Genomic DNA, 13,438 nt, shown 5'->3' on the forward strand with positions numbered 1-13,438 from the left:
TGCAGTGGCGTAGCTAGGATTTTTTGAGTGGGGGGGGGCCATGGGGGGCTGTTCTTTCTTGTGGGGGGGGGGCCGGTGTAGCAGTACAAACTGTCGCAAATATTCCATATTCAGTATAAACTGTCCCAGTCCCACTGGGACAGTTTATACTGAATTTACCAGTACATTTAGTCTCCCGGACCTTTTGTACAAGGCCAGTTTATGCTATGATGAAACGAGGGGGGACATTATTTGTTGGTCGCATATTTGGTTGTAAATTGTGTCCCCCTGAACACTACGTCCGCATTAGCATGTACGTTCGAGTAGCAAAAATTTAATTAGTAATGGACTCTGGCAGTATCCGTATTATTAGCAAACTGTCGTATTTCGGCTTCCGTATATTTAGCAGTAAAGTCGTGCGACAACTAAAAATGGAAAAGCTAACAGAAAACGTGAGACAAATTGCAGATATTCTAAGAGATGAGAGCTATCCAAGTGGGTTTACAAGAATAAAACAGAGAAGGATCTTACGGAGACAAAGTCAGTCTTTCAGACTGGCTGAAAATGGAACTCTTGCATACCGAAAATAAAGGAAAGTTTTGCTATCTAGGGCTTCTCAACTCAGCTCATACTGACTAGTGACATCTATAAGGTAAAGTCTGTAACTTACAGTATAGGATACACAATATGGTATTGGTTGTTAAATGGCGAACGGCCATTCCACAGTTAAACTATAACCAGGCCTCTAGGACTGATTGGTGCACAAATCATGATATTCATTTACCACGTTTGGTTAGTTGTAAAAACTCATTCGCAAAAGTCAAGCAATTGCTTATGCAACATTATAATGAGTTGTATGCTTGAGCAAAGTTGTAAGTGCATGAACAAAGTTGTTAGGGCCTATTTCTTTTCGTTTTGTTTTACCCAATTGTCTTAACAAATTTTTGTGAAAATTATTATAAATTTCTACCTTTTATCGCCCTGCCTATCATAAAAGATAACAACAGATCACTAACGCTTACAGAGCTAGTCAGGTTTGCATGCATGGGACACTATAAAATGCTATTATTGGACTATAGCATATAGCCTAGCCTACTTCTAGAGGAAAGTGGCACTAATACTGTACATAACAAATTCACGTTCATTAATTTTGGTTGGTAAGAACAGATATTGAAGGCCTGATAGTACTTTTTTAGGTGTGGCATATTCTCTACATGCCAAACCTCACTGCAGAAGAAAACTCCTTAAATATCTATAGACCCAAATAGTGGCCATGCAATATGTACAATAATGGGAATATTCCATTTCAAACACCGATATAGAGTTGTAATTCAATTTTAAGGCACTTCAGCTAGAACTACCAATCCTGCAGCCCATATATTTGTGTGTGTTTGTTTTTTGTTTTTTTTTGGGGGGGGGGGGGGTGGGCAAGAAAACATGATATCTCCTTGATCATGAATTTTCTTATCTCTTTGAAGGTGTTCATCTTTGCATAGATAAACCAGACAACAGACTATGTCTAGATTCTATTGGAAAACTATCAACGTTGATGTAACAAGTTATGTTCAACAGGATGTCAAAAGCGTCATTGTCCTGTAGACCTACGAACAAGTCTCCATAGCATTCCTGTAACTGGATTATGGAAACAGGTAAATTCTCAATCTGTTTTAATTGCACAAGATGTCCGCAGTATGCAGTGAAGGTTTCGTATAGTTAATGTCACTCTTTCTGGACAAATTCAACATTTACAAGTTTAAAGGTAGTCTGTATTGGCCCTAAAGTTTGGCCACTTTAATTGCTAAAAGTTTTCAAAAAGTACTTTCCAAGGGGTAATAACCCTTTAAATTGTGCTCAGACATTCTAAATGATGACACGAGATATTGAATGTCCCAGTGAGGTAAATTTCCTCCAGGGAAATAAACATACTTAAAGAATTTTGTCCATAGTGAAAATTTGGCATATTTAAGGCCTATACAGCATACCTTTAAGCCACACTCTGGCCTAACTGCAGAGCAACCATCAATATAGGAATATAATTGTAAGTTGCAAAAAGTGGCGTATCATTTTTCTGGTTTAGTGGTTGAAGAGATTGTAAATATATGGTACAGTATGGTGTAAGTTACATTTTCATGTTTGCAAGGTAAAAATAATTGGCCTTAATCCACCAACACCCTGTTTCGATCAGATATCCCACTGTTTTTATCTAGATCTCTGTACAGAATGAAGCAATGGAATAGAACAACAGTCAAGGCAAAGCATGCAACTTGTAATTGTTTTTGAAATTAGCACCTAAATGCTGTCTTCTTTCTTAACAGGTTGGTGTAGATCTTATTGGTCCTCTACCAGTGACAGCTGCCAAGCGACTGTACATCATAACACTGTCTGACTTCTATTCAAAGTGGCCTGAGACTAAGGCAGTGCCTGAAAAGACTGCAGCATCAACTTCTTATTGCATTACTGATGTGATGATGAGGTAAGCATGTCTTAAAAAGTGAATAATTTTCTGTAGTTAGTTCCAATATGAATGGCATCATATCTGTTATTTGTACCATGCAAATAACTTGTAGTGCATGGCAGAATGCTGTGTTTGAGTATAAATTATTTCCAAATAGGTATTAAGCATACAGAAAGATCACGAAGGTAGGTGAGAACAGAGAAAGTGTACTGTAAATCTTTGCAGGTTAAGTCCCCATTAACAAGTTTATATGTACATAGTTTTTGTTCCTATATTTACTTGCAAAGTTTCCACCTCTGGTTCTTAAGTAGCATATAGCCTGACAATTGTCGTCATTTGATTTACATCCCCAAAAAGTGTCTTTGGCTGGACATGTTTCACTGCAGCAGACACAGTTTATTTGTTCAAACAAATGATGAGTAAATAATTAAGACCACATTCCACAGCTAGACACCACCTATTGTGTGTTGTTTTTCAAAAAGGTGTTGGACAGTTTGATATTGTAACCACAGGGAACTTTTCTGTTTAGAAAGTGTGAACTTATTACCACTTGGCTGTTTTGACAGGAATTTCGACAAGATAAGAGAGATAATGTATCAACTGAGTTGTGGTACCATTTCTCTGTTAGGTCCGTTGTGGAAAATTGCTAAATGTGTTTGTGTGTGTGGTGGGGGATATTTCCTGAAACCTGGGAGAGGGACCCCTTTTTCTTTGGCAAAATAAGGCAATGTTTAGGTCTCTTGATGCAAAATGATGTATAATAGTACATTTTACTATAATAATGGTAAGCTAGCATTATTTTTTTTGCATTTGGGTCATACAGAGGGTGTTTTGAACCCCCCATGGATCCTGATTCAGGACAATTAATGTTTGATCGGCATTAAACAGTCATAACATGCGCACATACATCAATAGAGCACCAAAAGGCATCAAATTTCTGTTGTATCCTAGCTTACTCTAATTTGATAAATTTCTGATATTAAATTTAATTAATATGCCCCAAAGTTGTATTGGCTCATGTGGTTAAAACTTTTCAGGTTTGGTAGTGAACTGTACAATATAGCACCAAAATTATGACATGCAATCTCCAATTAATAAAATGGAGCCAGTAATCCCATAAACATGTACTGTAGGTGTCACAATAAAAGATCATCCAATTAACTCAATGCCTAAGCATAGTTCAGTTGTACACTATACAGTCTACACTTAACCAACATGGTGAATGTTAATTATCTTTGTAGTGGAGCTTACACATAACTTTTCAAGATGATAATTTATTTTATATATGACTTACAGTGTGGTATTCACTACTCATAATATTGCTTTCAACTTTTATTTTGCACAGATTTGGTTGTACTGATATCTCATCCCCGACCACCAATGGAGGGAGTATGTATGAGGTTAACAGAAGACATGTCTAGACGATTTTCTTAGCAGTTAACTTGTTACCGACAATAATCTTGTCTTTCACTCTAACATATCATGAGAGAAAATTGCGTTGGCTGCTATACGTTTAAGCAAAGACAGGCCATTGACTTTTCACTGCCAGTCGTAGTCGAAGGGATGTGACGCTCGAAATTCTTTATCACCTCATTACTTCATTAAATAACAAATAAGAAGGCGTGTTTCTTGGTTCTGGAAGTTGTGTTCAAGATAAGTTCTCATAGTAAAACATATAACCGACCATATTCTTCTTCCTGTTGTAACTTTTGCTGTTATGGATTTCTGTGTAAGTCTTAACGAAAAACCCATTGGATATATGAGAATCAGCTATTTTATTTGTAATTAACAATCAAGATTAAATTTTTGACGGTATCAAGTTGCACATTAAAGCATTATATAGGTAATCCTACTGTTTGTGGAAAGCAGTTCAAGGGGGGAATTCTAATAGGGAAACTTCTGCATGGTTTTATTGAGGTCTTTACCAAACTCTAAAGAGGATGTTCTTCATGTGGATTATGAGAGTTTCAAGTACATATTGTTTGAAGAAGAGTGACAGTAGTATATCATTCTAATCAAGCAATACCTCCCTGCTTGAAGGATGCTCTAGAAAGCATGGATTATCTTTAGTTGCATCAGAGCTACAAAGGGAGAGTCATCATTCCAGTTAAATTTCCCCATGCAGGGGGTAGGAAGTGGGGGTGGGCACACAACATCAGAGGGACATTTTCTCATTCCACAACCACCACTCGATAAGCTATAAACCGATACACACCGGCCATATCACTTAAATATGATGTATGATGTGTTAGTATGTTATCAATACTATTTATTGAGATTGTTAATTGTTAAACGTGCTATAAAAAGATATGGGATGCCATTTAAAAATAGCATGTACAGACAGTGCCCCCCCCCCAGGCTCCTACCTCCCAGATCCCATGTATAATCATTTTTCACTCTTTGCCCAGTCTGATATAGATTCAGAATATTGTGTTTGTGCATGACTATCATCCAATTTCATGTTTTGATTTTTACTATATTAACTTTCTTTTAACAAACTTTTCTCTACAAGAATGACATATTTAAAGTGTGAGAAACATGATGAGACAAAAAATCTAGCATATTGCATCCTGCTCTGTCCTATTTGCTTTATTCTTTCCCTTGTTTGGCTTTGTTTTGTTTCCTGTATGTTTGCAGCTCTTTTGAAGAGGGTATCGTTCTAATATATCTTTTCTAATTTGAACCACTTTTGTCCAATAAGAAACATTCATAATAAGAAACAACGAACCTTTATCACTGGAATTGCCTGGAATGCCATTTGTCTATACAAATGAAAATTTGCTTCACGCATGGCCATCACAACGGGGCTTAGGGGGCAGGGGGTGGGGGAATGGCCCTCCACCTTGTTGAGAGGGAGAAAACCTTGACGATTGAGTGACAAAAATAAGGAAGGGTAAAAAAGTAAACAATAAAGTAGTAATGAAAGTCAATAAATAGGTGTCAAGCCCATACGGAGAGGGTTGGGGCAGTGTTGACATGTTCAAGGTCAGAGAAGTATCAAGTCCAGCTACTTCATGGTTGTTATTAGCAAACAAAAATATTTTGGAACTCATCACAGATAGGTCACAGACTTAAGAAGACCCCTCCCCAGGACACAAATTCGATAACTTACCATCCCAACTCCCCCCCCCCCCCTTATCCGTAACTTGAAAACACCCTCGGTTCCCGTCCTATAATGAGCTTTACGCACGGATGAAATTTCATATTGCCTAGGCAACTCTCGTAGACCCATGAAGTACAGTTACCATACTTGCCAAAACTTACCCACTGTGTGTTAGGGAAATACGGCAACAATGAAGTTTGGACTCCTAAAGTTCGTAATATTTTACCTCTGCAATTATCATTTTTTTGTTGTAGCTGTTGCATTCCCTATCCCGTACCCGCCCTCCGTTGGGAGGGGGGGTTAGGTTTATACTATCCCTTCCCTCTGTAAAGATGACTATGAACACAATGTAGTTGCCGAATACAACATGCAACATATACGGAGGATGAAATAGCAGCAATCACAACAAAAACATGATTAACATCTTCTACAGATGGAAGACTTGTGTCTTTTTCTTCTTCTTTTTTTCCCCTTCTATTTTTTGTTTTGCAGCAACGCACAACATCTCATTTATTTCCTGTAACATTTAACTCTGATGTATGCATCTGCTCTAATTATTGATATTATGAACTCAATTGCCTTTTGAATGTCGAAATGCTTAAATTTTATGCGGGACAAAAGATGCTATGAAGTATTTGCGGACATTCTGTACCAGGACATTTCGTCCGATGGGACTATATTTGCTGTGAGGGTGGGACACAATTTTCAGCAGATAATGTCCGACCGGACTAAATATGCTGGTACAAAGTGTCCGCGGAGACACTTTGTACAGGGGGACACTCTGTACTGTCACATGGGGGCAGAACTTTTTGTGCCCGAAAGTTCCCGTGACACTATCTAAGCGGAGCGCCACCATCAGTTGGCGCGTAGCGAACAAGAACATTTTTGGCACACAATGCCTCTCAGATTGCCGGAAACGGCACTTCTGAGGCCTTGCAAGTTGCATCTAAACATTCTTTATTTTATAATCTCACGTTTTAGAAATTTACAGTTCCCCAAAAATTTGGTAAATTAGAAGAAGAAAAAATTGCAACATCACTTTGAAGGGGAAAAATGGGACAGTATATTTTTTAAGCTGCTATATTTAGTTACCTTATTTAGTATTTTAACACAGTACTCAGCTACCTCCAGAAAAACATTGTTCAACGACACGTAGGCGGGATAATGTCTCTGTGTCGGGTGAGACTGCAATTTGTCTCACAAAAAAAGTATAAAATATAACAAAGAATATGATAAACCTGTACTTCTAGGCTTGTAGACACTCCCCCCTCCCCCACCATCCATGAAAAAGAAAATGTTTCTTTTATACACTCATGTCGGGGATATCCAGGTCAAGGGCGGCGGGAGCACTTTTAATCTGGGGGGGGGGGGCACCGCGACATCAAAGGGCACTTTGCAGAAATTCGATTGGAATGATGCAGCGTTATATTCAGTACCCTTTATAACTCTTATTGTATTATCTTATTTGTATATACACATCACTCCATCAACGCCCCCCCCCCCCCCTCAAGCAAAATATGCATACTAGCACTGCAATATCATATGCGCAAATTGGGAAACAAGGAACAAGTTTTCTTTTGAGACAAAATGAGGTGAAATCATGCTAGTTGCTAATGTAGGAATCTTCCGAATTAGAGTTTTTTCTTGTTAATATCTTAACAAATTTTTTCCATTCGAAAATGCTTTGAGTTTGACTCAGAAATTCGTTAAAAGTCACGGGCTTAGCCAGGATTTGCAAAGTTGTATGCACGGCTATCTGAGCGGAGCGCCACCATCGGTTGGCGCGGAGCGTGCTTTTAGAAAATTTTTGGTTTTACAAACCCCTCAGATGGCCGGAAACGGCCCTTCCCGAGTGTTCATTCTGGTTCCCTGGCCTCTTGCTAACTTGAGGCACCTCAATTTTTATGTAGAAAAAAAGGCACATTTCTAACCTGAGGAAAAGTGGGGGAGGGGCACGTGCCCCCGGTTCCGCCGCCCTTGGTCCAGGTATACAATTGACTAGTTAGAAGAAAAAAAATAATCGTGCAAAAAGCGTGGTAGCCCAGATGAACTGCGCTTACGGTGGTGTTACACGGAAATATTCGGGCATCATGATGCTAAATAAAGAAAATCATGGAATTGTCGGGCAAAAATTTGAAAAAGATTCGGGCAAGCTACTGCATATTATATATATATATATATATATATATATATATATATATATATATATATATATATATATATATATATATATATATATATATATATGTATATATATATATATATATATATATATATATATATATTTATATATATATATATATATATATATATATATATATGCAGTAGCTTGCCCGAATCTTTTTCAAATTTTTGCCCGACAATTCCATGATTTTCTTTATTTAGCATCATGATGCCCGAATATTTCCGTGTAACACCACCGTAAGCGCAGTTCATCTGGGCTACCACGCTTTTTGCACCCCCCGCCTCGTACGCCTATGGTTGGCATCATTTGTTGTTTCAAGGTGTCAAGGCCTTTCTCCCAACTCAAACCCCTGTGGGCTACCGGTAGGTTTGCAGGAAATGCCCACATGTGGACTTAAATAGCATTAGAGGAAGGGGATGGAAGACTAACACGCATCGATGTTTCGGTAATGGTCCACATTGGTGGCTCGGTGCTAATTAGGCCATTTATTGGGTTTCTTGAGGCAGCTGTCATCAGAATCTGGGTTTTTGTGCCAATCGATGACCGATAACATGTATTGGTAGATATCGATATCGCGCAGCACATGCACAAGGTTCGTGGTGTATGGTCGCAACCGTCGCATCGACCATTGCCATGCCATTCTGTATGACCATTCTCATGATTACTACAGATATTGTATTATTCTTATTCTGCCAGATGCAGACGAGAAAATTGTGTAACTCTATTTCCCAAATTATTGAACAAAAAATATTAGTGAATCCCACTGACGATTTTTTTTTTACATTTTTTTTACCCCATTCTCAGTGAGGGGCCAGTGGGGGGCCAGTGGGGGGCCAGTGGGGGGCCAGTGGGGGGGGGGGCAGCCGATTTCATGGGGCCCGCCCCCCCCCCCCCAGGCCCCCCCCCCCCGTAGCTACGCCACTGTGAACATGGATTAGTTTTCCGAAGTAGAAACTCCCTGCATGGACCAGGGAGCTCCAATTGGCGTGTCCACTGGTGGACTTAGGTTATGGTTGATTGAATATATACTGCAAAATTTAATCAAATCTTTATCATTTGCAGATCAACTTAATATATAGACTGAACGCCTCCTTACTGTGCCAACGGAATAACTGAGTCAATGATTATTGTAATAATATTTCCATTTAAAGGTCATTTGTGTATAATTCCCCTCAAGTTTAACACATGCTACATATTTCCATGGGCGGCGATCCTGGGGGGGGGGGGAGGGGGGATATATTCCCCATGAAAATGGGTGGAGGGGATGTAATACACCATATCCCCCCACACACCAAATGCCAGGGATAAGAATATTTTCATGCCTACATTTATGCATCATCGTGAATGTACGGCTCTTTTTTAGCTCATTTCTCGCCTACCATAAACGCAGTGCGATCTTTTCAAATAAACCGTCTTTATAAAGCAAGAATAGTTGACTGTAGGCTTCATTGGCCCTATAACAACAAAAGGTATTATTGCGCCCACGGTATTGATATAGTACATATATGCACCCTCGTAGTATTCATATCATTGAGGTAAATGAATCATTAAACGCGTTGATTCATATAGGCCCTATAGTAGGCCTACACACGTACATGTACCCTCGAACAGCTGAGAATCTCATGTTACCAGGGTAATGCTTAATATACGTTTCACCTGGATGCCCTAGCAATCGGTACCTAGGAATGTAACTATGTGTAATTGTGTATTGCATGTGTATAGGCCTATAATAGCCTGCATGAGGCCATTTTCTTCATCGAATAATATAAAAGAGCTCTCGAACATTCTAACGTAGCGCCTGAAACAAGATTGACAGGGGCAACTTTCCCAAAATAACACCCCCAAGGGCGGCGGAAGCACTTTTAATCTGGGGGGGGGGGGCACCGACATCAAAAGGCACTTTGCAGAAATTCGATTGGACTGATGCAGCCTTATATTTAGTACCCTTCATAACTCTTATTGTATTATCTTATTTGCGTATACACATCACTCCATCAATGCCCCCCCCCCCCCTCAAGCAAAATATGCATACTAGCACTGCAATATCCAATGTGCAAATTGGGAAACAAGCAACAAGTTTTCTTTTGAGACAAAATGAGGTGAAATCATGCTAGTTGCTAATGTAGGAATCTATCGAATTAGAGTTTATTTCTTGCTAATATCTTAACAATTTTTTCCATTGGAAATAGTTTTGAGTTTGACCCACAGAAATTCATTAAATGTCAGGGGCGTATCCAGGATTTGCAAAGTTGTATGCGCGACTATCTGAGCGGAGCGCCACCATCGGTTGGCGCGGAGCGTAGAAGAAAGTTTTGGGTTTTACAAACCCCTCAGATGGCCGGAAACGGCCTTCCCAAGTGTTCATTCTGGTTCCCTGGCCTCTTGCTAACTTGAGACACCTCAATTTTTATGTAGAAAAAGGGCACATTTTTAACCTGAGGAAAAGTGGGGGAGGGGCACGTGCCCCCTCTGCCCCCCCCCCCCCGGTTCCGCCGCCCTTGAACACCCGAAATTAAAAAAAAAGTATTTTGGATCCTGATTATGAGATATTTCGGACATGATATCCCTATTTTAAAGTTGGGTAGGCCTATATGCCGCTTGGAAACCTCGGGAAGTGCCGTTTCCGGCCATCTAGAGGGTTTGTAAATCCCAACATTTTCTTGTACGCTCCGCGCCAACTCATTGTGGCGCTACGCTTAGATAGTCAACAAGGTAAAATCCCCCACTCGGAAGTACGGATCGCCGCCCATGCATATTTCTAAATCGGGATCATATTTTGGAGTTACAATACCCAGCTGTAGAAATATGTCCAGCAACTAATTCCGGATTCAATTAATGAATTTAAAAAGCACCCCTCACCTGGAATAGTCCTAAGGCTAAATATATCCGTGAAAGCGATAGGAGATCGTTGTTTTGCTTTCTAGTCACTTCGCCCAACAACCATTTCGCCCAACTGCCATTTCGCCCAACCAGCCTGGTCATTTCGCCCAACCAGCCTGGTCATTTCGCCCAACCAGCATGGTCATTTCGCCCAACCATCATAGTCATTTCGCCCAACCAGCATGGTCATTCGATGGTTGTTGGGCGAAGTGTCCTGCTTCCGTTGTTTTCATGTCCAAATACCTCCTATACCCACCCCCTCACGCACCCAATAATATATATATATATATATATATATATATATATATATATATATTGGTTATTTCGACGATGTGGTATATGTAGACAAATTGTTAACTTCCAGATTCTTGTTGATTTGACGAATTAGTTTCAGCTCATCAAAACGTCACTTAACATGTTCCTTCTGTGCTTCCGTACGCCAATTTACTTGTTCTCTCTGAAGTGAAAAGCAAAAATTATGAACATAAAAACATTACAGCCTCATTTAAAGTTTTTTTTCATGGAAATGGCACATAAACCCCAATAATCTTCGTTATAAATTACCTTAGGCATAAAATGAAGTTTGTAGACTTTTAAAACACACTGCTAACTACAGTGGTTCTGAAGGGACAGACGTCTTAGTACAACACGACAACACGAAAAATGTGCATATTGCCGAGTGGATGAGTTACCTTAATATACGTATGTTACATCTTGACGAATATCATCAAACTGTCGAGTATACTTGCACATAGCTTGACAACATGTCAAAAATATGATTTTTGTCGATATGACAAAGTTACGACAATTATCAAATTGTCGAGTTGGGGCATTGCATGCTACAGATTGACAACACGTCAGCATACGAAACTTGTCTCACTTAAATTGACGATTTGCTGCGTTGCTCATAATTTGACAACAATTCAGTAAACATTTAGTCCTATATAGTTCTCCAGAATTGTCAAAAACATGGTATAATTAATGTCAACAGAAGGTATTAAAAACAAACTTATTAATACATTGTTTGACAGTTTTGGAATATGTTTGAATCGTATTACTTTTATTACGACTCTCCTTTTGACTCACAAACCTTTAATTGTGACATAAATTATGGCTTTGACTTTTACTGAAATCTCACCACCCTGGACGGTTAGGGGATTTAATTCAGTTTTACTCGCGCGGCTATGCATAATTTCATTTCATTATATATTTGATCCAATCACAAAAACAGTATACAAACATCAAAGTATATACGAAAACACAAAGCGGATCAGGATGTACAAAAGGAAACCCAATTCCTGTAGCCCGGAGGCCTGCATGTACACCCTTACAATAAGAGACTTAGAATTAAAATAAATATATAATATTCACAAATAAAGCCATAAGAAATATAAGAATTAAAATTGACAAATTACACATGTGATAAAGCTAAGAAATGTTCCTTAATATTGCACACAAATGACTGGTAGAAATAGAGCAAATTCCTGGTCTCAGGGGGAAGTTCATACCAAATCCTAGGAAATTGGTTCAAAAAATTCATTTTTAAAACATTTGTTCTTGCAAAAGCATGATTATAAAAGTAAATTCTCAGTGTGGCGGGAATTTACAGTGATGTTTACAATAGCAGGACAAGAAAATTTACCAAAAAGGCACTTTGTAACAAAAAGAACCAAGAGAAGTTTATAACGATAAGTAAAAGAATACCAACCAAGAATACTTAAACGAGTACTATATTCCATTTCTTGTCTCCTTTGTCCTAAAATAAAACGAGTTGCACTCCTCTGGACCCCCTCCAGTCTACCTTCATGAGTCAGATTCTGGGGTCCCCAGGCAGGTAAACCATAATCTAAAACCGGGACAACCAAGGATTTAGCATTTTAAAACCTATAATTTCAGTCATTCGTTTGATACAAGAATACCAGAAGTCATTGTCTTAAGTTGCAGAAAGTTAGTTGGAGATTAATGTTCATAACGACTTCTTCTCTCCAGAGTGTGAACGTAAAGAATTTTCTATTTCGGTAATTTTATCTTTCTTTCTGAAAAGATTAAAGGATTTTGAGTATTCTTTTAGAAACTTTTTTGAAATATAACACGATATGAGCTTTTTTTTCACAGGGTCCTTGGTGGGAATTTTATGTCCCTCCCAATCCCCCTTTTCTTGGTATCCCCCCCCCCCCGCCACTTTTTTTGTTTTAATATTTGAGCAAGTAAAAATAAATGTTCACATTGTAGGAACAGAAGAGGGATTCCCTCGTTAGTTTCACAATATATTCCCTAAATATCGTTTATCGTTTTCTCACTTTCCTGTTTAGCTTATGCCGATAACTTTTCAAAACGATTTTGATAACATTTGGGCATATGATACAGAACACAACAAGACGGCAATCCATGGAGCTGGAGATCTCATATCCTCCATGTTATTTATATCAATTAACCTTTGTCCTCGACACTCAAACTCTGCATTATTTAAAATTCGTCTACATATCGTGTGGTTTATGATGCCTTTATCGTACATGTTAACAAGCAGAAAATGGCTAAAACCAATGTTTAGGTTTTTTACCTCTGACCTTAGACCTTTGATATCATCAATCACGCTGGCACATGTTTACATGATCAGGCACCTACCCACAAAGTTTGAACTTGATACGACTTACAATTTAGGAGGAGTTTGCAACACACTTTTTCGCACAATTTAGGCCAATTTGACCTTTGAACTACATTGACCTCGACCCTTAACAACCACAGAAGTATTATTTTAAAATTAGTCCCATCATTTTCTACATATCATGTAGTCAAGTGACTTTCTCAAACAGGTAAAGACTAAAATCAGTTTTGG

The 13,438-nt window shown here is 38.7% G+C and overlaps 1 long non-coding RNA gene across 1 annotated transcript; it reads left to right on the forward strand.

Annotated features, from left to right (window-relative positions):
• The first annotated feature begins 192 nt into the window (after nt 1–192).
• On the forward strand, nt 193–4,990 carry LOC139962194 (uncharacterized). Its single transcript, XR_011791161.1, has 4 exons — nt 193–631; nt 1,458–1,628; nt 2,295–2,452; nt 3,780–4,990. It is a non-coding gene; the product is annotated as an uncharacterized lncRNA (long non-coding RNA).
• The last annotated feature ends 8,448 nt before the right edge of the window (nt 4,991–13,438 follow it).

This window comes from Apostichopus japonicus, chromosome 3, assembly GCF_037975245.1.
Source record: "Apostichopus japonicus isolate 1M-3 chromosome 3, ASM3797524v1, whole genome shotgun sequence".
In the NCBI taxonomy this organism is placed as follows: domain Eukaryota; kingdom Metazoa; phylum Echinodermata; class Holothuroidea; order Aspidochirotida; family Stichopodidae; genus Apostichopus; species Apostichopus japonicus.